Source organism: Lolium perenne, chromosome 1 (genome assembly GCF_019359855.2).
Source record: "Lolium perenne isolate Kyuss_39 chromosome 1, Kyuss_2.0, whole genome shotgun sequence".
NCBI lineage: Eukaryota > Viridiplantae > Streptophyta > Magnoliopsida > Poales > Poaceae > Lolium > Lolium perenne.
Genome location: NC_067244.2, coordinates 252,871,297 through 252,896,060, shown reverse-complemented (window position 1 = coordinate 252,896,060; position 24,764 = coordinate 252,871,297).

The window sequence follows — 24,764 nt, the reverse complement described above, 5'->3', positions numbered from 1 at the left end:
GGTTGGTTGTAGTGCTTGCAGGCAGCACCGCAGCAGACATCTGCTCCCCTTCATGACGAGAAAGAGCTCCGCCAGGATGCAGAAAATCTTCAGGCTGGCGGCTGGCCCCCTTTATGCTCTCATCGCCATGCCCTTACTGGACTCCTGAGCGAAGGAAAAACATCTTCAGGCTGCCCCCTCTCTGCTCTCATGTTCGTACAATTGGTTGATTCCGGAGCAAGGAGTTCGATGGCACTCGGCACATACTGCCAGGTTTCATGTGATGGGATTGGATTAATGTAATGCATTATTCTTCCATATACGATTTTCTTTTGCAATGCCAATAATTAGTTGGTATCCATGCTAGGGTGTTTTGATGTGCAGATATGGACAAGATCAGGTTGGCCTGACGGACAAAAGCAAGCTCGATGCACAACCTTGCTACACTACCATACCATGGCAAGGTGTTGGAGAGCTTCACCCAAGGGCCGTTGTGCACACTAGTGGAAAACGGGGCAACAGGCCCGGTTTGTTTGGGCCTTCAGTCCCGGTTTGCAAACCGGGACCAATAAGGCGGGACTAAAGGGTCCCCCTTTAGTCTTGGTTCAAAGATGCACCGGGTGCAAAGGCCGCGCCACTTGGTGCGGCAAGGGCACTCAAGGTGGAGGACCTTTGGTCCCGGTTCGTGGTACGAACCGGGACTGGGGGTTCTCTGCCGCGGCAGAAAATTGACGTTTCTCTGGTGTGGCACATGTTTAGGGTGGAGCAGCGTTTCTCTGCCGCGGCAGAGTTTCAGCAATGCGTACATATCATTCAAGAAACAACAAAACATCGTCATGAATATATAGACATCACCAACAATACACATAATGCATGCATATTTACAATATAAAGTCGGACCTCTTTACTAAATCTATATCATATGCCTAACGACTACGAACACGATCAAGATCTACGAACTTCCGATAGTACTCTCCCGTTGGGGCAATGGCCTCATTAAGAAAGAATCCCGTGAGTTCCTCTTGAACTGCTCATATGCGATCCTCCGTTATGAGAGTGTCTCGCAGGCGTATCATCTATACTTCAAAAAGGAGATCAATATATATTCTTATATACTTCATACTACATGTATATACTCTTCGGTATGATAGATACTACCTAGATTGTGTGAAACACACGTGGGAGTAACTACACCCGGGTGTAGCATGAATATGTCCATATATATATATATAGGGTCGCACTATTCTGAAATCGGTGCTCAGAATAATATTCTGAGCACCACCGTGTATTAGAGAGAGCGACAGGTCGGAGAAGGAAAATCGAGCGCACTCCCGTGCCTCCCTACTTCTCCAACTACCCCAACCCCATGTCCAAAATAAACTACCCCAACCCACCATAGCCGCCACCGCCGCCGGCATCCTCCCCGCTGCTAGGACGCTCCGCTCCGCCGGCGCGGACCATCGGCCGGCGCGGACCTTCACCAGCGAGGGCCCTCACCCGGCCCGGCCATCCACCGGCGCGCCGGCGCCCCTCCAAGGCCGGCACGGACGCCTCCGCGGCCGACCCGCACCTCCCGCCCCACTGGCCAGGGCCCTGCGCCGCCGCCCACTCGAGCAGCGCCGCTGCCCACGGGCTCCCCAGGTCGGTCAACCGGCGCTACCTCCTTGAGATCCGGCACTGCTGCCTCCTTGTGTTCGTCCTCTGCGAGGGCGAGCCTGCACGGGGCTGGCTTCCATGCTCCGCAGGCCCCAGGAAGGTCAGCGATGCCGCTCCCAGTTTCTCCTCCGTTTCGATCTCTTGTTCCCGTGATGGCGAGGAGAACCAGTTGGGCAGCGCTACTGTCAGTTCCCCAAGGTCGAGCCTATTGTTCATGTTTTCCTCTTGTATAGGTGCGCTCAGCACCTTGCCTTTCTACAAATCAATTGTTGATTCAACCGATTTTACATTGGCTCAAACTGGGAGTTGTTCATTGCAAAAATGCAGATTGGCGCTGGAATTTTCCCGTACAGTAGCTTTGTTTCCTGGAAGTCCATGTGTTTATATAACCTGAATTACAATGTTTCAAGTATCTTAAGTATACATTTGTTCAGTCTCATTCATGGAAAAATTGCAGCAATTGTGTTGTACAGTCGGTCAGTAAGGGAAATGGCATTCAGTGAGGCATGTTGTGAAGCTCGCCTTTTGCATTTTCTCCTGCAATTTAGGCATCAACCAATCTTGTTGCTTGTTTCCTGATGTTGAACTATCGTTACTGTCGTCGCTCGACGACCACTGCCCGTCTCGCAACTCTCGGGCCCCGCTATCTCCTACTATCTCCGCCGCTCTGCCTTGTGCTTAGAATACTACATATGCGTGCACTGCCGATGCAAAAAATTTCGCCTTTTGTTATTGTAAACACGAATTGAGATTACATCTCAGTTTTTTTGTGTGTGATTGTGAACACGTGATTTCCCAGTGTAATCTAACAATATTTTGGGTAAAAGTGTACAAAGGAAGACCAACTGTATAATCATCTCAAGTGCAGATCTTTGGTTTGCGGAAGTACATGTTGCTCATCTTTGGGTAAAAGCATCTATGTACGTGTGGGTTTCTAATTCTATCACGCATATTCTCTCTGTATCTCTCTATGTGTATGTGCAGACTAACGGTGCCAGGGGAGAAGTCCAATCGTATAGTAGTGAGAAGTGTAAGTTTATGATTTTGGAACTGCAAAATTTTATGAATCTGAAGATAGTGTTGCACCTGGCTTCCTCTTCTCTCTACCCTCCTCTGATTAGTCTTTTGGGCATCAATTATACGTGTATGTGTGACTGTGTGCTCTAACTGATGATAAGCAGTAGTAGAGACACAAATGGAAGTGCAGACTCGCAGATTCATTTAGTAGAGCTAGCGGCAAGCTAGCAATTTTAAGAAGTGGTGCAGAGCTTGTAACCGTGTCAGCTTGACCTGTATTCAGAGATTTCAGTACAATCTTTCTTTTTTGAGATGCAGTAAAAGTACACACTCGCGTTCGTCAGAAGTGCAAATCTACTAACAGGGAAACGCAAGGCCTTTTCAGATGGTAAGGTGGAAGTCGTACAATACACAGTATACGCTCTCAAACTAACATAAAAAACAAGAAAAGTTCAGAAGCCCTGGGTGATAAGTACAGGTATTCACGTATGGGAAGTGCAAGTTGTTACATGTGGAAAGTTGACGTACAATTATTGTGATGCTTACTTCACCTGCTACCTCCCACGATTTCTCCCGGCCACCACGCGCCCCCGCCGGCCACCCCCCCCCCCCCCCCCCCCCCCCCCCCGAGCCACCGCTAGCGACGCGCCCCCAAGTAAAAAAGAAATTGATAGTCTGCAACTAACGGACCATGTGAAGTGCTAAAAACAATATTAAAATCACTAGTAGGGATGTACAAAATATGAGAGCGGAAAGTACAAGTATTGATGCTGGTAAGTACAATCTTTCAGTTTCGGAAGTTCATAACCCCTCGTGAAAAAATTGAGGGCAATGCACCTACTTAATATAGGAAGTGCAACAAAAACGGCTAAATCCTAATGTAGAAAAAAAATAAAATAATCCCGTCACGTGCGTGGAAGTTTATATAATTGACGACGAGAAGTACAACCAGCCGACACGAGCAGTACATCCACTTAATATAGGAAGTACAAGAAAACTGACAAAATCCAAATGTAGAAAAAACTAATTAATCCCGTCATCTGCGAGGAAGTACGAGAAGTGATTCCGAGAAGTGCAGGCGGAGACAACATGAAGTACAAGCGGTAATTATATGAATTAAAATTGTTCAAAGAAAATACCCTCACATAAGTTCGCATAGCAAAAAACAATAATAATCCCATCACCTGTAAGGAAGTTCATATACTTGACAATGAGAAGTACAACCATACGACACGAGCAATAAACCGATAACAATCCAAATATACAAAAAAACAAAATAATCTCGTTATTCGCGAAGAAGTTCAAAGACTTGAAGTTGAGAAGTACAACCATTCGACACAAGAAGTACACAAACTTAATATAGGAAGTACAAAAAGCCGACAAAATACAAATACAGAAAAAACAAAAAAATCCCCTCATCCGCGGGAAGTACAATCAGTGATTCCGAGAAGTACGAGTGGTGATTGCAGGAAGTACAAGCGGTAACTACGGGAAGTAGAAAGTGTTTAGATAAAAAATTATTAATTTTTCTGAACGGTTTCGTGAAACCGCACCAAGAAGTAGAACCGCGTTGCCCGAGAAGTACAAGCACATGTCGAGAGAAGTTCAATGCTCTGTTTTTGCGAGGCGAAAATCTATTGTGCAAATCTCATTGTTTTGATCACCAACCACCTCAACCATTGCCACCCAAAGCTTTATCTGATAGATTAGGAGTCTAATTTCATTACCTACAACATTTCACAACAAATAAAGAGATCTAATGCATCAAATTCAAGTCGTTCTCTCGCAAAGTATACCAGAAACATGATTTCAAAACATCTAAAATTAATTTTAAACCATTTAGATTTGGCAAAAATGATATATAGGAAAAAGATGCGCCTTTTTTACACCTTTCCAACTGTATATCATTTGCATTGCTTAAATATACCGCATAGAAATCGCGGGGAAAATCATTTGGTGCCCGTCTCATAAAATGGGCGGACAGTAATTCGAGTTATTCTCTTAAACTATAAGGAATTAGAGAAAACAATTGGAAGATGAAAGTTGCGCCTAGTCCGTAGCTTTCCAACGCCATATCATTTGCATCATTCCGACATACGGTTGAAACAAATCGTCCAAATTACTGTCCGCTTGTTTTTTGAGTACGTCCGAATTTCAGTATTTTCAAAATTGTTCAAAAACTGTGAGGATTTTGAAAAAACGTAAAACATGAAAAAGTTGCGCAATTTCATTATTTTCCAACGGTATATCATTTGCACAGTTTCGATAAACGGTTCGAAAATCGAACTAAAAGTTCGTTTTCTGGCCATATAGAAGCGTTTTCGTATTTTCAAAATTAAATTTAAACCGTGCAAAATCTGTGAAAAGTGTGAACATGAAAAAGTTGCGGTTTTTCATTATCTATCCAACGGTATATCATTTGCATAGTTCTGACAAATGGTTGAAAAACTCGTGGTATAATCAGTACCTCTAAAGAAAACGGGAAGTTCAGGTAAGTTCGACAGAAAGTTGAACCCTGTTATCCGGAAAGTGTAACCTTGTGTCCAGAAAAGTACAAGTCGGTGCTCGGAATATTATTCTACAACCGGTTGCAGAATAGTGCTGGTATATATATATATACACACGAATGGAACTCAATACAATTGATGATACTAAGATTAATTGTGAAATATTGTTCATGTACACGAGTGTGGTGTATAGAATCCTCCGCATCCCATTGACAGGCCATGTCACGAATGCAGTTGCAGACGTAGTATCCACATAAGTTATTCCCGGGTTCCTGCCTCATACACTTTACGAAAAATAGTTCGATCAAACTAATAATCAAGCATCGTATTGAAAGAAAATATATCAAAGAGATTCATAGACATAGCTATATATATAGTATTACTTACAGCGTAATCTTTAAATGTAAGATCTGATTTCCATTTACCTGGAACAGTAGTGATGAACCGTTTCCAAGCCCTGCCCGGCAAAGAAAAAATGAGTAAATGAGTTATTGATTAGTTGATGATATCGTCGAATTAGAACAGATGAAGATGCCGATACGAAATTGATTGAAATTACCTCTGGAGGATGGCAGCCATGTCCGCCTAATCCGCATGTTCTTTACGTTTCGAGTCCATGACAAGTACGACTCCTTTGTTAAGTTCAGTGATTAGGAGAATAAAGTGTAAGCTGCACAAACATAGCTCAATGATTACGAGAATGAAAGTGGAAGCTGCACAAGCATAATGTATGTTATAACACTCACTTGAAGTTGTAGGGAAAGAATATATCCTCTTTGTTTGGTTGTTTCACTAAAAACCTTAGCATGTTGTCCTCTCTGTCCTTGGCGTACTGTCGAACCGTAACTTCATGAACTGTGTTTGGGTCAATGAACACCATGTCGTGGAGCTTGCTCGAGTGAACGTAATTTACGATATTCTTACAGTTAACACATGGACAATACACGAAGCCACCATGTTTGTTTGCCTTAACCATGGTAATAAAATTACTCAGTCCCGAAGTGAACTCATCAAAGTGTCGGTCAATGTACATCCATTGCCCATTCATATGCATGATATAATTAAGATTATCAAAAACCATTACAGAACATGCATTTTATCAATTACAGATGAAAGGATAAAGTTGTTAACCTCGATGGAGAAGAAAAAAGCAAGTTCAGTGTAACTTGATTTGTGTGAACTCAAGTGGCAAAACCTCTTAAGAATTTCATCGAACACCTCTTGTGCATGTGAAGAGAGCAAATCAATACACCCCTCTTGTGAGAAGAAAGTGAAAAAATGGCTAAGTGTGGCTCACACTTGGGCAGGGGCAAGGTTATATAGGCAGATGGGGACTTTGTCCCGGTTTGTAATACAAACCGGGTCCAAAGGGTGGGCCTATGGTCCCGGTTTGTAGTACAAACCGGGACTAAAGGGTCCCGAGGCCTGACACGGCCTGCCGCGCCCTGCCACCGCCCCTTTAGTCCCGGTTTGCCGTGTCAGGCCTCGGGACCATTTAGTCCCGGTTTGTACTACAAACCGGGACCATAGGCCGCTAACGGACAGGGGCCAGCGGGTGGGGTCGCCCAGCGCGAAATGAACCGGGACCAATGTTCCCCTTTAGTCCCGGTTTGGTTCAGAACGGGGACATTTTCTTCCAGGGGCTTGGGACGAAAGGCCTCCTCTCCACTAGTGGCATCTACATATCCAACTTCTCTCCCAATGATTTACCTGCCTTCTTTTCTTTGAAACTCCCCAAACCTGATGGAGGCGGAGGCCTTCATAGAGTAGAGTGAGGTGGTTGATGTATACGCACGCTTCTATTCCTGTAGACAGTGTTGGGCCTCCAAGAGCAAAGGTTTGTAGAACAGCAGCAAGTTTCCCTTAAGTGAATCACCCAAGGTTTATCGAACTCAGGGAGGTAGAGGTCAAAGATATCCCTCTCAAGCAACCCTGCAATTAAGATACAAGAAGTCTCTTGTGTCCCCAACACACCTAATACACTTGTCAGATGTATAGGTGCACTAGTTCGGCGAAGAGATAGTGAAATACAAGTAATATGGATGATTATAAGTAGTAATTGCAGTCTGAAATAAAAATGGCAGCAAGCGAACATGTAGCAGAACTTGTTGGAAACGGTGTTTCAATGCTTAGAAACAAGGCCTAGGGATCATACTTTCACTAATGGACACTCTCAACAATGATCACATGATTGAATAATAAATGCTACTCTCAAACACTCTCTTGTTGGATAACAAACACCATTCATTGTGTAGGGCTGCAAAAGCACACCTCAAGCCGGAGTAAACAAGCTCCACAACATCATAAAGGAATCACACATGATGCGCACACTGTCACCATCACACCGTGGAGAGTGACTCCGGAGTTCATATTAAAGTAACCTCTAGAGTGCATAATAGACAAGAGTAACATCTACATATTCAACTAGATTACAAAGCTCATGATCACATAAAGATCACACCATGGGAGAGAGAGATGAACCACATAGCTACTGGTAGAGCCCTCAGCCTCGGGGGAGAACTACTCCCTCCTCATCATGGGAGTCAGCAGCGGCGATGAAGATGGTGGTGGTGTCAATGGAGATGACTCCGGGGGCAATTCCCCGTCCCGGCGGCGTGCCGGAACAGAGATTCTGTCCCCCGAAACTTGTCGTCGGTGGCGGCGGCGCTGCGGAACCCTTGGTGGAATATGAATGGCTTATTTAGGGTTTTCGCATCTGGGGTAATATATAGGCGAAGGGGCAGCGTCGGTGGAGTCTCGAGGGTCCCACCCCACCTGGCGACGCGGCAGAAGGTGGGGCCGCGCCACCCTATGAGGTGGCCAGCTCGTGGCCCCCCTTCGTCTCTCCTTCGGACTCCGTGAAGCTTCTGGAAAAATAGGGATGTGGCCTTTTGTTTCGTGCAATTCCAAGAATATTCGCAGAAGTAATTTTCTGGAACCAAAAACAGCAGAAAACAGGAACTGGCACTTCGGCATCTTGTTAATAGTTTAGTCCCCGAAAATGCATAAAAATGATATAAAGTGTATATAAAACATGTAGCAGTTGGTATAATATAAGCATGCAACATCAGAAATTATACATACGGTGGAGACGTATCAAGCATCCCCAAGCTTAGTTCCTACTCTCCCTCGAGTGTAAACGATAAAAAGAATAATTTCTGAAGTGACATGCTACCAACATAATCTTGATCAATACTATTGTAAAGCATATGAGATGAATGAAGTGACTCAAAGCAATGGTCTATAGTTTTCTAACAAAAAGGTAATGACTAACACTACAAGAAAAGTTGCCATGGCCGACGAAGTTGAAGTCGCGCCGTGGTTGCTGGTGCACCATGGCCGACGATTTGTGGTCTCTCCGTTGTGCATGTCAAAATGTTTTTTTTTCTCGTTTTTTGAGGCCACCTAGCCCGACGAAAACTGCCAAAAAGTTGCGTATGGTGGCCCGGGACGTGGTGCATCTCGAATTCTCAGGTTCGCCGGCCGAGTCAACGCAAATCCGCACCGCCGAGGGATGTAGGGCCCACATGGTAGCCTCTCTAGCATTGTTTTTTTTTCTCGATCGCGCCATCTCGTTCAACGCTCTCCGATCGAGCCGTTTACGATGCATGATCATGGGTCCCGCATGTCATCCTCTATGAACCAAAATTCTTTCTATTCTTGGATTTTTTTGACCCCCTGATTTCTAGCTACTTCCTTTTTCTTTTGCTCCCTTGCCGCCTTGGAAATGTTGAGACCGCTGCTGCTAATTGGGACCCGCATGTCATCCACTATGAGCAATCAACTTTCTTTTCTTGGAGTTTTTTTTTTGGCACCTCAAATTTGGTCACTTGCCTTTTTTTCGATCCCCTACCGCCTCTCAAACGGTGATACCGCTACTGCTAAATGTGACCCGCATGTCATCCTCTATGTACTATAAAACTTTCATTTCTTGGATTTTTTTTGGCACCTCATATTTGGTCACTTACCTTTTTCTTTCGATCCCCTGCCGCCTCTCAAACGGTGAGACCGCTACTGCTAAATGGGACCCTCATGTCATTCTCTATGTACTATAAAACTTTCTTTTCTTGAACTATTTTTGGCTCCTGATATTTGGTCACTTGCCTTTTTCTTTCGATCCCGTGCAGCCTTTCAAACGGTGATACCGCTGCTGCTAAATGGGACCCGCATGTCATCCTCTATGTACAATCAAGTTTCTTTTCTTGGATTTTTTGGGCACCTCATATTTGGTCACTTGCCTTTTTCTTTCGATCCCGTGCAGCCTCTCAAACGGTGATACCGCTGCTGCTAAATGGGACCCGCATGTCATCCTCTATGTACAATCAAGTTTCTTTTCTTGAATTATTTTTGGATCCTGATATTTGGTCACTTCCCTTTTTCTTTCGATCTCATGCCACGTTTGAAACATTGAGGAACCTGCTGGCTCATGGGACCCGCATGTCATCCTCTATGTGCTATAAAAGTTTATTTTCATGGATTTTTTTTCACCCTCTGATTTTTGGCTATTTCCTTTTTCTTCTGATCCCCTGCCGCATTGGAAACGTTGAGTAAGCTGCTGACTCATGGGACCCGCATGTCATCCTCTATGTACAATCAACTTTCTTTTTCTTTTGATCTCAAGCCGCATTTGAAACGTTGAGACCGCTGCTGCTAATTGGGACTCGCATGTCATCCTCTATGTACAATAAAGTTTTTTTCTTGGATTATCTTTGGCTCCTGATATTTTGTCACTTGCATTTTTCTTTCGATCTCATGCCGCCTTTGAAACGTTGAGTAAGCTACTGGCTCATGGGTCCCGCATGTCATCCTCTACGAACAATAAAAGTTTTCTTTCTTTGAGTTATTTTTGACCCCTAATTTCTAGCTATTTGCCTTTTTCTTTTGATCTCCTGCCCCCTTTGAAACGATGAGGACGTTGTTGGCAGGTCGGTCCCACATGTCATCCTCTGTGAACAATAAAAGTTTCCTTTGATGGATTTATTTTGAACCCCTAATTAATTTCAGGATATTTCCTTTTTTCCTTTGATCCCCTGCCACCTTGGAATCGTTGAGGATGCTGCTGCCTCATCGGTCCCGCATGTCATCCTCTCAGAACGGTAAATGTTTCTTTTCTTGGATTTTGTTTACCAAATGATTTTTGGCTAATTTTTTCTTTTGATCTCCTGCCGCCTTTAAAACGTTGAGGATGTTGCTGGCTCACGGGTCCCACATGTCAGCCTCTATGAACAATAAACGTTGAGGATGCTGCTACCTCATGGGTCCCGCATGTCATCCTCTTAGAACGAAAATGTTTCTTTTCTTAGATTTTTTACCAACATATTTTTGGTTTATTTTTTCTTTCCATCCTCTGCCGCCTTTAAAACATTGACGACGCTGCTGGCTCATGGGTCCCCAATGTCAGCCTCCCCGTACAAGAAACATGTGATATCTTGATTATTTTGCAGACAATAAACAGTGTATTGCGCTCTGAGCTATTTCAAACGGATAAATTAAATCTTTATTTTTACATAAACAAACTTATATGTTGAATCTCCTTGTTTTTTTGTTTTTGCGAAGCATAGGACTTTCCTGTTTTTTTTAGAAAATTCCGAACTTTCCTGTTTTGGAGTGGGCTGAAATTGTACGAGTCAAAAGGCCAAGCAGGATAGTTCGAAGGCCCAGATGTCCAGATGCAGCCCAATTGAAATCTTTCTTCTTGGATTTTTTTCACCCGCTGATTTCTGGCTACTTCATTTTTCTTTTGGTTCTGTGCCACCTTGGAAACGTTGAGACCGCTGCCACAAAATGGGACCCGCATGTCATCCTCTATGTACAATAAAATTTCTTTTCTTGGATTATTTTTGGCTCATGATATTTGGTCACTTGCCTTTTTCTTTCGATCCAGTGCAGCCTCTCAAACGGTGATACCGCTGCTGCTAAATGGGACCCGCATGTCATCATCTATGTACAATCAAGTTTCTTTTCTTGAATTATTTTTGGCTCCTGATATTTGATCACTTGCCTTTTTCTTTCGATCTCATGCCACGTTTGAAACGTTGAGGAACCTACAGGATCATGGGACCCGCATGTCATCCTCTATGTACTATAAAACTTTCTTTTCTTGAATTATTTTTGGCTCCTCATATTTGGTCACTTGCCTTTTTCTTTCGACCTCATGCCACGTTTGAAACGTTGAGGAACCTGCTGGCTCATGGGACCCGCATGTCATCCTCTATGTGCTATAAAAGTTTATTTTCTTGTATTTTTTTCACCCTCTGATTTTTGGCTATTTCCTTTTTCTTTTGATCCCCTGCCGCCTTGGAAACGTTGGGTAAGCTGCCGACTCATGGGACCCACATGTCATCCTCTATGTACAATCAACTTTCTTTTTCTTTTGATCTCAAGCCGCATTTGAAACGTTGAGACCGCTGCTGCTAATTGGGACCCGCATGTCATCCTCTATGTACAATAAAGTTTTTTTCTTGTATTATCTTTGGCTCCTGATATTTTGTCACTTGCATTTTTCTTTCGATCTCATGCCGCCTTTGAAACGTTGAGTAAGCTGCTGGCTCATGGGTCCCGCATGTCATCCTCTACGAACAATAAAAGTTTTCTTTCTTTGAGTTATTTTTGACCCCTAATTTCTAGCTATTTGCCTTTTTCTTTTGATCTCCTGCCCCCTTTGAAACGATGAGGACGTTGTTGGCAGGTCGGTCCCACATGTCATCCTCTGTGAACAATAAAAGTTTCCTTTGATGGATTTATTTTGAACCCCTAATTAATTTCAGGATATTTCCTTTTTTCCTTTGATCCCCAGCCACCTTGGAATCGTTGAGGATGCTGCTGCCTCATGGGTCCCGCATGTCAGCCTCTTAGAACGGTAAATGCTTCTTTTCTTGGATTTTGTTTACCAAATGATTTTTGGCCAATTTTTTCTTTCGATCTCCTGCCGCCTTTAAAACGTTGAGGATGTTGCTGGCTCACGGGTCCCACATGTCAGCCTCTATGAACAATAAACGCTGAGGATGCTGCTGCCTCATGGGTCCCGCATGTCATCCTCTTAGAACGAAAATGTTTCTTTTCTTAGATTTTTTACCAACATATTTTTGGTTTATTTTTTCTTTCCATCCTCTGCCGCCTTTAAAACATTGACGACGCTGCTGGCTCATGGGTCCCCAATGTCAGCCTCCCCGTACAAGAAACATGTGATATCTTGATTATTTTGCAGACAATAAACAGTGTATTGCGCTCTGAGCTATTTCAAACGGATAAAATTAAATATTTATTTTTACATAATAAACAAACTTATATGTTGAATCTCCTTGTTTTTTTGTTTTTGCGAAGCATAGGACTTTCCTGTTTTTTTTAGAAAATTCCGAACTGTCCTGTTTTCGAGTGGGCTGAAATTGTACGAGTCAAAAGGCCAAGCAGGATAGTTCGAAGGCCCAGATGTCCAGATGCAGCCCAATTGAAATCTTTCTTCTTGGATATTTTTCACCCCCTGATTTCTGGCTACTTCATCTTTCTTTTGGTTCTGTGCCGCCTTGGAAACGTTGAGACCGCTGCCACAAAATGGGACCCGCATGTCATCCTCTATGTACAATAAAATTTCTTTTCTTGGATTATTTTTGGCTCATGATATTTGGTCACTTGCCTTTTTCTTTCGATCCCGTGCAGCCTCTCAAATGGTGATACCGCTGCTGCTAAATGGGACCCGCATGTCATCATCTATGTACAATCAAGTATCTTTTCTTGAATTATTTTTGGCTCCTGATATTTGATCACTTGCCTTTTTCTTTCGATCTCATGCCACGTTTGAAACGTTGAGGAACCTGCAGGATCATGGGACCCGCATGTCATCCTCTATGTACTATAAAACTTTCTTTTCTTGAATTATTTTTGGCTCCTCATATTTGGTCACTTGCCTTTTTCTTTCGACCTCATGCCACGTTTGAAACGTTGAGGAACCTGCTGGCTCATGGGACCCGCATGTCATCCTCTATGTGCTATAAAAGTTTATTTTCTTGTATTTTTTTCACCCTCTGATTTTTGGCTATTTCCTTTTTCTTTTGATCCCCTGCCGCCTTGGAAACGTTGGGTAAGCTGTTGACTCATGGGACCCGCATGTCATCCTCTATGTACAATCAACTTTCTTTTTCTTTTGATCTCAAGCCGCATTTGAAACGTTGAGACCGCTGCTGCTAATTGGGACCCGCATGTCATCCTCTATGTACAATAAAGTTTTTTTCTTGTATTATCTTTGGCTCCTGATATTTTGTCACTTGCATTTTTCTTTCGATCTCATGCCGCCTTTGAAACGTTGAGTAAGCTGCTGGCTCATGGGTCCCGCATGTCATCCTCTACGAACAATAAAAGTTTTCTTTCTTTGAGTTATTTTTGACCCCTAATTTCTAGCTATTTGCCTTTTTCTTTTGATCTCCTGCCCCCTTTGAAACGATGAGGACGTTGTTGGCAGGTCGGTCCCACATGTCATCCTCTGTGAACAATAAAAGTTTCCTTTGATGGATTTATTTTGAACCCCTAATTAATTTCGGGATATTTCCTTTTTTCCTTTGATCCCCTGCCACCTTGGAATCGTTGAGGATGCTGCTGCCTCATGGGTCCCGCATGTCAGCCTCTCAGAACGGTAAATGTTTCTTTTCTTGGATTTTGTTTACCAAATGATTTTTGGCTAATTTTTTCTTTCGATCTCCTGCCGCCTTTAAAACGTTGAGGATGTTGCTGGCTCACGGGTCCCACATGTCAGCCTCTATGAACAATAAACGCTGAGGATGCTGCTGCCTCATGGGTCCCGCATGTCATCCTCTTAGAACGAAAATGTTTCTTTTCTTAGATTTTTTACCAACATATTTTTGGTTTATTTTTTCTTTCCATCCTCTGCCGCCTTTAAAACATTGATGATGCTGCTGGCTCATGGGTCCCCAATGTCAGCCTCCCCGTACAAGAAACATGTGATATCTTGATTATTTTGCAGACAATAAACAGTGTATTGCGCTCTGAGCTATTTCAAACGGATAAAATAAAATCTTTATTTTTACATAATAAACAAACTTATATGTTGAATCTCCTTGTTTTTTTGTTTTTTCGAAGCATAGGACTTTCCTGTTTTTTTTTAGAAAATTCCGAACTGTCCTGTTTTCGAGTGGGCTGAAATTGTACGAGTCAAAAGGCCAAGCAGGATAGTTCGAAGGCCCAGATGTCCAGATGCAGCCCAATTGAAATCTTTCTTCTTGGATTTTTTTCACCCCCTGATTTCTGGCTACTTCATTTTTCTTTTGGTTCTGTGCCGCCTTGGAAACGTTGAGACCGCTGCCACAAAATGGGACCCGCATGTCATCCTCTATGTACAATAAAATTTCTTTTCTTGGATTATTTTTGGCTCATGATATTTGGTCACTTGCCATTTTCTTTCGATCCTGTGCAGCCTCTCAAACGGTGATACCGCTGCTGCTAAATGGGACCCGCATGTCATCATCTATGTACAATCAAGTTTCTTTTCTTGAATTATTTTTGGCTCCTGATATTTGATCACTTGCCTTTTTCTTTCGATCTCATGCCACGTTTGAAACGTTGAGAAACCTCCAGGATCATGGGACCCGCATGTCATCCTCTATGTACTATAAAACTTTCTTTTCTTGAATTATTTTTGGCTCCTCATATTAGGTCACTTGCCTTTTTCTTTCGACCTCATGCCACGTTTGAAACGTTGAGGAACCTGCTGGCTCATGGGACCCGCATGTCATCCTCTATGTGCTATAAAAGTTTATTTTCTTGTTTTTTTTTCACCCTCTGATTTTTGGCTATTTCCTTTTTCTTTTGATCCCCTGCCGCCTTGGAAACGTTGGGTAAGCTGCTGACTCATGGGACCCGCATGTCATCCTCTATGTACTATAAAACTTTCTTTTCTTGAATTATTTTTGGCTCCTCATATTTGGTCACTTGCCTTTTTCTTTCGATCTCATGCCGCCTTTGAAACGTTGAGGAACCTACTGGCTTATGGGACCCGCATGTCATCCTCTATGTGCTATAAAAGTTTATTTTGTTCGATTTTTTTTCACCCTCTGATTTTTGGCTATTTCCTTTTTATTTTGATCCCCTGTCGCATTGGAAACGTTGAGTAAGCTGCTGACTCATGGAACCCGCATGTCATCCTATATGTACAATCAACTTTCTTTTTCTTTTGATCTCAAGCCGCATTTGAAACGTTGAGACCGCTGCTGCTAATTGGGACCCGCATGTCATCTTCTATTTACAATAAAGTTTTTTTCTTGGATTATCTTTGGCTCCTGATATTTGGTCACTTGCCTTTTTCTTTCGTTCTCATGCCGCCTTTGAAGCATTGAGGAAGCTGCTGGCTCATGGGTCCCGCATGTCATCCTCTACGAAAAATAAAAGTTTCCTTTCTTGGAGTTATTTTTTACCCCTAATTTCTGGCCACTTCCTTTTTCTTTTGATCCCCTGCCGCCTTTGAAACGATGAGGACACTGTTGGCAGGTCGGTCTCACATGTCATCCTCTATGAACAATAAAAGTTTCCTTTGATGGATTTATTTTAAACCCCTAATTAATTTCTGGATATTTCCTTTTTTCTTTTGATCCCCTGCCGCCTTGGAATCGTTGAGGATGCTGCTGCCTCATGGGTCCCGCATGTCATCCTCTCAGAACGGTAAATATTTATTTTCTTGGATTTTTTTACCAACTAATTTTTGGCTTATTTTTTCTTTCGATCTCCTGCGCCTTTAAAACGTTGTCGACGCTGCTGGCTCACGGGTCCCACATGTCAGCCTCTATAAACAATAAACGTTGAGGATGCTGCTGCCTCATGAGTCCCGCATGTCATCATCTCAGAATGATAAATGTTTTCTTTTGTTCGATTTTTTTACCAACTGATTTTTGATTTTTTTTATTTTCGATCCCCTGCCGCATTTAAAAGGTTGACGACGCTGCTGGCTCATGGGTCCCCGATGTCAGCCTCCCCGTACAAGAAACATGTGATATATTATTATTTTGCATATAATAAACAGTGTATTTCGCTCTGAGCTATTGCAAACGGATGAATTAAATCTTTATTTTTCATAAACAAACTTATATGTTGGATCTCCTTGTTTTTTGTTTTTGCGAAGCATAGTACTTTCCTGTTTTTTTTCTTGAGAAAAATCCAAACTTTCCTGTTTTGGAGTGGGTTGAAATTGTACGAGTCAAAAGGCCCAGCAGGATAGTTCGAAGGCCGAGATGTCCAGATGCAGCCCAATTGAAATCTTTCTTTTCTTGGATTTTTTTCACCCCCTGATTTCTGGCTACTTCATTTTTCTTTTGGTCCTGTGCCGCCTTGGAAACGTTGAGATCGCTGCTGCAAAATGGGTCCCGCATGTCATCCTCTTTGTACAATAAAATTTCTTTTCTTAGATTATTTTCGGGTCTTGATATTTGGTCACTTGACTTTTTCTTTCGATCTCATGCCGCCTCTGAAACGTTGAGTAAGGTGCTGGCTCATAGGACCCGCGTGTCATCCTCTATGTAAAATAAAGTTTTTTTTTCTTGGATTATTTTTGGCTCCTGATATTTGGTCAGTTGCCTTTTTCTTTCGTTCTCAAGCCGCCTTTGAAACGTTGAGGAAGCTGCTGGCTCATGGGTCCCGCATGTCATCCTACATGAACAATAAAAGTTTCTTTTCTTGGAGTTATTTTTTTACCCCTAATTTCTGGCTACTTCCTTTTTCTTTTGATCCCCTGCCGCCTTTGAAACGTTGAAGACTTTCTGGCTCATGGGTCCCACATGTCAGCCTCTATGAACAATAAACATTTCCTTTCTTGGAGTTATTTTTTACCCCTAATTTCTGGCTATTTGCCTTTTTTATTTCGATCCCCAGTCGCCTTCGAAACGTAGAGGACGCTGCTGGCTCATGGGTCCCAGATGTCAGCCTCTATGAACAATAAACCTTTCCTTTGTTGGATTTATTTTTCACCCTCTGATTTTTGACTATTTCCTTTTTTCTTTTGATGCACTGTCACCTTGGAAACGTTGAGTAGCTGCTGACACATGGGGCCCGCATGTCATCCGCTTTGTACAATCAACTTGCAAGATCTTGGAGCAAAAGAGCTTGTATTAGTGGGACCCATATGTCATCCTCTATGTACAATAAAAGTTTCTTTTCTTGGATTATTTTTTGCTCATGATATTTGGTCACTTTCCTTTTTCTTTCGATCTCATGCCGCCTCTGAAACGTTGAGGAAGCTGCTGGCTCATGGGTCCCGCATGTCATCCTCTATAAACAATAAAAGTTTTGCTTTGTTGGAGTTATTTTTTACCCCTAATTTTTGGCTACTTCTTTTTCTTTTGATCCCCTGCCGCCTTTGAACGTTGAGGACTCTGCTGGCTAATGGGTCCCACATGTCAGCCTCCATGAACGATAAACCTTTCGTTTCTTGGAGTTATTTTGACCCCCAATTTCTGGCTATTTTGCCTCTTTTTTGATCCCGTGCCGCCTTGGAAACGTTGAGGATGCTGCTGCCACATGGATCCCGCATGTCTTCCCCTCAGAACGATAAATGTTTCTTTTCTTCGATTTTTTTACCAACTGATTTTTGATTTATTTTTTCTTTCGATCCCCTGCCGCCTTTAAAACTTTGACGACGCTGCTGGCTCATGGGTCCCGATGTCAGCCTCCCCGTATAAGAAACATGTGATATCTTGATTATTTTGCAGACAATAAAAAGTGTATTTCGCTCTGAGCTATTGCAAACGGATAAATTATATCTTTATTTCTACGTAAACTTTCCTGTTTTGGAGTGGGCTGAAATTGTATGAGTCAAAAGGCGTCCAGCAGGTTAGAAAGCCCAGATGGCCATGCAGCCCCAGCAGGGATACATCCTTTTTCTTTTGGTTCTGTGCCGCCTTGGAAACGTTGAGGACGCTGCTGCCTCATGGGACCCGCATGTCATCCTCTATGAACTATAAAAGTTTCTTTTCTTGGATTTTTTTCACCCTCTAATTTTTGGCTATTTCCTTTTTCTTTTGTTCCCCTGCCGCCTTGGAAATGTTGAGTAAGCTGCCGCCTTGGGACCCGCATGTCATCCTCTATGTACAATAAACTTTCTTTTCTTGGAGTTTTTCCCCCTAATTTCTGGCTACTTTATTTTTCTTTTGATCTCAAGCCGCATTTTGAAACGTTGAGACCGCTGCTGCAAAATGGGACCCACAGGTCATACTCTATGTAAAATAAAAGTTTCTTTTCTTGGACTATTTTTCACGCTCTGATTTTTGGCTATTTCCTTTTTCTTTCGATCCCCTGCTACCTTGGAAATGTTGAGGATGCTACTGCCTCATGGGTCCCACATGTCATCCACTATGACCAATAAAAGTTTCTTTTCTTCGATTATTTTCACCCTCTGCTTTTTGGCTATTTTCTTTTTGTTTTGATCCCCTGCCGCCTTGGAAACGTTGAGGATGCTACTGCGTCATGGGACCCGCATGTCATACTCTATGTACAATAAAAGTTTCTTTTCTTGGACTATTTTTGGCTCCTGTTATTTGGTCACTTGCCTATTTCTTTCAATCTCATGCCGACTCTCAAACGTTGAGTAAGCTGCTGGCTCATGGGACCCGCATGTCATTATCTATGTACAATAAAAGTTTCTTTTCTTGGATTATTTTTGGCTCCTGATATTTGGTCACTTGCCTTTTTCTTTCGATCTCATGCCGTCTTTGAAACGTTCAGACCGCTGCTACAACATGGGACCCATATGTCATCCTCTATGTACAATGAAAGTTTCTTTTCATGTATTATTTTTTGCTCATGATATTTGGTCACTTTCCTTTTTCTTTCGATCTCATGCCGCCTCGGCCCTCTGAAAGGTCGAGTAAGTTGTTGGCTCATGGGACCCGCATGTCATCCTCTATGTACAATAAAGTTTTTTTTCTTGGATTTCTTACCCCCTGATTTTTGGTCACTTGCCTTTTTCTTTCGATCATGTGCCGCCTTTAAAATTGTGGACGCTGCTGGCTCATGGGTCCCACATGCCAGCCTCTATGAACAATAATATTTCTTTTTTTCGATTTTTTTTACCACCTGATTTCTGGCTATTTGCATTTTTCTTTGGATCCCCGGCCGCCTTTGAAACGATGAGGACGCTGCTCGCGCATAGGTCCCACATGTCAGCCTCTATGAACAATAAACCTTTCTTTTTTTGGATTTATTGTTGACCCCTAATTAATGGCTACTTTGCTTTTTTTCGATCCCTAGCCTCCTTAGAAACGTTGAGGACGCTGCTGGCTCATGGGTCCCTTATGTCAGCCTCCTGAAAAATAAAACATTTACTTTCTTGGATTTATTTTTGACACCTAATTAATGACTACTTGGTTCTTTCTTTTGATCCCGTGACGCCTTTGAAACGTTGAGGGCGCTGCTGGCTCATGGGTCCAACATGCCAGCCTCTATGAACAATAAGAGTTTCCTTTGTTGCATTTATTTTTGACCCCTAATTTCTAGCTATTTGCCTTTTTTCGATCGCCTGCCGCCTTAGAAACGTTGAGGACGCTGCTGGCTCAAGGGTCCCACATGTCAGCCTCTTTCTACGATAAAAGTTTCCTTTGCTGGATTTATTTTTGACCCCTTATTTCTGGCTATTTGCCTTTTTTTTTCGAGTTTCACCGCCTTTGAAACGTTGATGACGCTGCTGCAAATTGGGTCCAATATGTCAGCATCTATGTGCGATAAACCTTTCCTTTCTTGGATTTTTTTTGGACACCTGATTTCGAGCTACTTGCTTTTTTCTTTCGATCTCCTGCCCCCTTTGAGAAACGTTGAGAACGATGCTGGTTCGTGGGTCCCACATGTCATCCTCTCTGAATGATAAATGTTGTGGCCGCGGCTGCAAGATAGGTCCCACATGTCAGCCTGACTGTTGAATAAACGTTTTCTTTCTCGAATTTATATTTGACCCTGATTTCAGGCTACTTTTCCATTTCTTTCGATCCCCTGCCGTCTTGTCAACGTTGAGGACACTGCTGCAAAATAGGTCCCACATGTCATCCTCTATGTAGAATAAATGTTTCCTTTCTTGGATTATTTTTTTCTTTCGATCTCTAGCCGCATTATTTCATTGATGAGGACGCAGGTATTGGGCCGTTATCTCCTGAGCTAGTAGGCCCACGTAAATTACCATGTAGATTGCCGTACAGTACGAGTACTTTTTTTCTATCCTGAAATCTAACCGGCGGGCACGTGCGAGACGTACGTCCCGGGCACACCCACTAGACGACAACTGATGCGTAAGCTAACTGATATCAGGTGCCATTTTCTGAAAAAATGTAACTTTTAAACCGTGCGGCGGAATTACAATCCGTTTTCACTTCTACAATCCCCACGACGAGAGCTTCGAAACTACACCACATTTTCATATGTTTCGATGAATTTTTTTAACAAGCAACTTTGATGCGCGACAAAGCAATTTTGTTATGCAGCAAAATAACTTTGGTATGTGACAAAGCAACTTTGATATGCAACTAACATATGCACTTCTTGGTACACGAAGGCACAACTTTGATGCCCGACAACAATTTTGGTGTCAATCGGAGCATTTTCAATGTGTGATGAAGGAACTTAAGTGCCCTGCATAGCAACTTTGGCGCCCGGCGATGTAGTTTTTTAACCTTGCAGAGCAACTTTGGCGTCCGACCGAGCAAATTTAGTGTCCTGCAGAGCAACTTTGGTACTCGAGAGAGCAAATTTGGTTTGTGACGGTCTAATTTTGGCGTCCATCAAAGCAACTTTGGTGTCCACCGAATAAATTTTGATGTATGGATGAGCAACTTTGGCATCCAGTGATGCAACTTTCATTGTGAATGTAGATTTACGTTGTGCAGCAAAGTTGCTTCGTCCCGCACTAAAGTTGCATCTCTTGCATTATAATTGCTTTGTCGCACGTAGAAGTTGTTTTAGAAAAAACTTTATCAAAATACATAGAAATGAGATCTTGTTTTGAAGAGCTCACCGCAAGAAATTCAAAAGTGAAAGCGGATCTTAATTTCGACATCTGGTGCAAAAGTTATACGATTTTGAACATTTATAAAGGAAAATTAATCTAAATTATTTCACGCCTTTCCTTCTGTGATCAGGTACACGTACCAATGTGTACATAATCTTTTATTTTATACCTTTTGGAGGATGGGGCATGAATTTTCCTTATTTAAGGGTGTGCCAAGATTAACCAACGAGCACGCGCGTGCTCGCTAGACGTGCCCTTTTTCTATTGGTAAGGGTTTTTTTGAGAACTTTTTATTGGTATGGTGGTACATAGGGGTACCCTTACCAAAAAAAAATGTGGTACATGGAGCAGCGCTGGAACCCTGATCGTTACTGAAGTCATTTGCGCCTAATAGCGCGAGCTTAGCTAATTTTTGAAGAAAAAAAGATGTCCGGCGTGGTATTCAAAACAAAGATCTTCATGTCTGCTACTCCACCAAAAAACAGACCAGCATGTATTCATCACAATATGGGTAGCTAATTTAGGAAAAATGTGTTCATCACAGGATTCAAACAAAGATCTTCATCTCTGCTAAATTTTGATTTCACCAAAAACCGAACAGCGTGTGTTCATGACGTTAACTTCACGAACACTATGGTTTCTCTATAAAATAAGGTCACCATCCGTTCCTTTACTGAAGGCATTTGCGAAAAGTGTCTTTGGCTCATGGGCACCAGTGCTCCTGCTGTTTAAAAAAAAATCAAAAATGATACATATTTGTTTCTAAAAAATCTGAAAATAAATGTAGACATAATAAATAAAGTAACCTACAAGCGTGTAAAATTTTAATATGAAATTCCTTATATTGTAGACTACACAAAAAAGACAAAATCTGTTGAAATTTGGAGATCTGAAATATGCATACACTAGTAGGAAAACCCTTATAGGCGGAGCTTAGTTCTGTGGCGCACCACGAAAAATGCGCCACAGAAATTTTTTTTGTGGCGCACCAGGCAAGGTGCGCCACAAAAATAGCTTAATTTTGTGGCGCACCAAAGAACCGTGCGCCACAAAAACTTGGTGGGCCCCACCAGCTGACACCCCCAATCATTGGTTTTACTATTTCTATGGCGCACATACCACAGTGCGCCACAAAAATAAGATATTCCGTGGCGCACGGCCACAATGCGCCACAAAAATAAGCTATTCTGTGGCGCACTGCAACAGTGCGCCACAAAAATAAGCTATTCTGTGGCGCAGCTTGGCTCGTGCGCCACAGAAATAAGGTATTCTGTGGCGCATTGTTTCAGGTGCGCCACAGAATTAGCGAACCAGATATACAAAAGTGAGCCAACCTCCCACCTACCACACTACACAAGCCATTCATCTTCCTCCATCTAGCTCGTCCCCCCCTTCTCTCTCATACCATTTTGACTCTACTTTTCACTTGCTTGGGTATTTATTGCACTTACTTTGGTTGATACTTAATTGGAGTTGAGGAGAAGGCTCTCCATACTCTCTCCTCCTCTCGAACTCATCGATCGCGGTCTCATCTCGGTATCGAATCTAGAAGGTGAGTAGTTGGAGGAGACATACATATGCTTGGAGGGGACATGCATATGCTTGTAGATCTTGTGTGGCCGTCGTGTGTATGGATGCTTGTTGCAGGTGAAGCGCTTGTGTGTGTGCCGGTGTGGTGCATGGATGTTTGCCGAAATGTTGATTCATTTCCGTTTCGGCAAGTTTTGCACTACCCATATGTCCTACTTTGAGGAGAGGTCATGCCGAATTTTTCCGCTCCATGTAATACCTTGAGGAGAGGTACGGCCCATGCATGTGTGTGCATTTGGTGCGGTTCTAATTTCCTGTTCTATGTATACCATTTGCAGGCAAGCATGGTCCTCTCGATGAGTTCCGCTCGAATCTCTAGATACAAGATAGACGCGAAGGAGGACATGATTCGGAACAATAGGCGCCAGATAAGATGTCCGTGTCGGTCATGCAAACTCGAGCGCTGGATCGACCCTGATTCCGTACAACTGGAGGAGCACCTGCTGAGGCGCGGTTTCATGCAAGACAACCAGGCGCGGCCGGCCCCATCAAATGGTGCGCATGAAGACCATGTCGAGCGAGATGACTATCATCATGAAGAAGACTATCATCATGCCGACGGGGACTATCATCATGAAGAAGAAGTCGGCGGAGAAGATCATCATGAAGAAGAAGATGCCGGCGGAGAACATCATCATGATGAAGAAGAAGATTCCGGCGCGACCCCGCTAATTTCGGCCTTGCGGGACTCTCATGTTCAAGATCTTCTCCTCCAGGAGACGAGCAACGATAGAGTTGCAGCTAGAGAGAGAGCCAAGCTGTCGCAAATGGAGAAAGACGGGATGACTCCGATCTTTCCTGGGTGTCGTCCGCAGGATACGCGCTTGCATGTAATGCTTGATTACCTGCAGATGAAGACGCAGAACAAGTGGATCGATTCCAGCTTCAGCAAGAACTTAAAATTCTGGCACGATCGTCTCCCGGAGGGGAACACATTGCCAAGTAGTACCGAGGAGGCCAAGAAAGTCGTGTCTCCCCTTGACCTACCGCACGAAAAATACCACGCCTGCATTAATGATTGTGTGATTTATAGGTGCGAGTACAAGGACAGAACCACATGTCCGGTGTGTGGCCACGGACGGTACAAGGTTGGGAACAAGAAGGTACCTCGAAAGGTGGTATGGTACTTTCCTATCACTCCCCGTCTGCAGCGGTATTTCGTGGACCCTAAGGAAGCAAAGCTCATGCAATGGCACGCGGAAAGGCAGAAGCCCGAAGAAGATCCGGAGATGGGCTATATGCTGACACACCCTTCAGACGCTGGACAGTGGCAAGCATTGGACATCGCCTTCCCTAGGTTCGGGGGCGACGCAAGGAACATCAGGCTGGGTATGAGCACCAATGGACTCAATCCGTTCGGCAACCAGAGTAGCACGCATAGCACCTGGCCTGTGTTTGTATGGCCTTACAACCTACCCCCGTGGCTGTGCACCAAGCAAAGGTACATACACCTGAGTATTCTCATTCAGGGGCCGAAACAACCAGGTGTCGACATGCATTTGTATCTCGGGCTGCTGAAAGGGTAGTTAGACACGTTGTGGAAGACGCCACCCCGTACGTGGGACGCCTACACTAGAACTTATTTCGATATGAGAGCCGCGTTGATCACGACGGTCACGGACTATCCTGGTTACGCATATGTATCTGCCCAGGTGGGCCACGGATTCAACGGCTCTGTGAAGTGCATGGACGATACCCCGCATCTACAACTACCAAGGGATCCCGGGTCCTTGAAAACCGTCTACCCAGGTGCTCGAAGGTGGCTTCGCTTGGATCACCCGTGGAGAAAACGCGGTGATCTGTTCAATGGTAAAGATGAGCCCGATGGACCCCCACGCCCGAGGAGCGGCGCAGAAATCGATGATCTTCTGAAAAATTGGAAGGAGTGCCCAGCGCCGGGAAAGAAGCGACCGAAGCCAGAGCCGCTGCTCGGTGTATGGAAAGCGAGGTCTGTTTTCCACGACTTGGAGTACTGGAAGGTCCTCCACACGCCCCACAGCCTCGATGTCATGCGCATTACAAAGAACGTT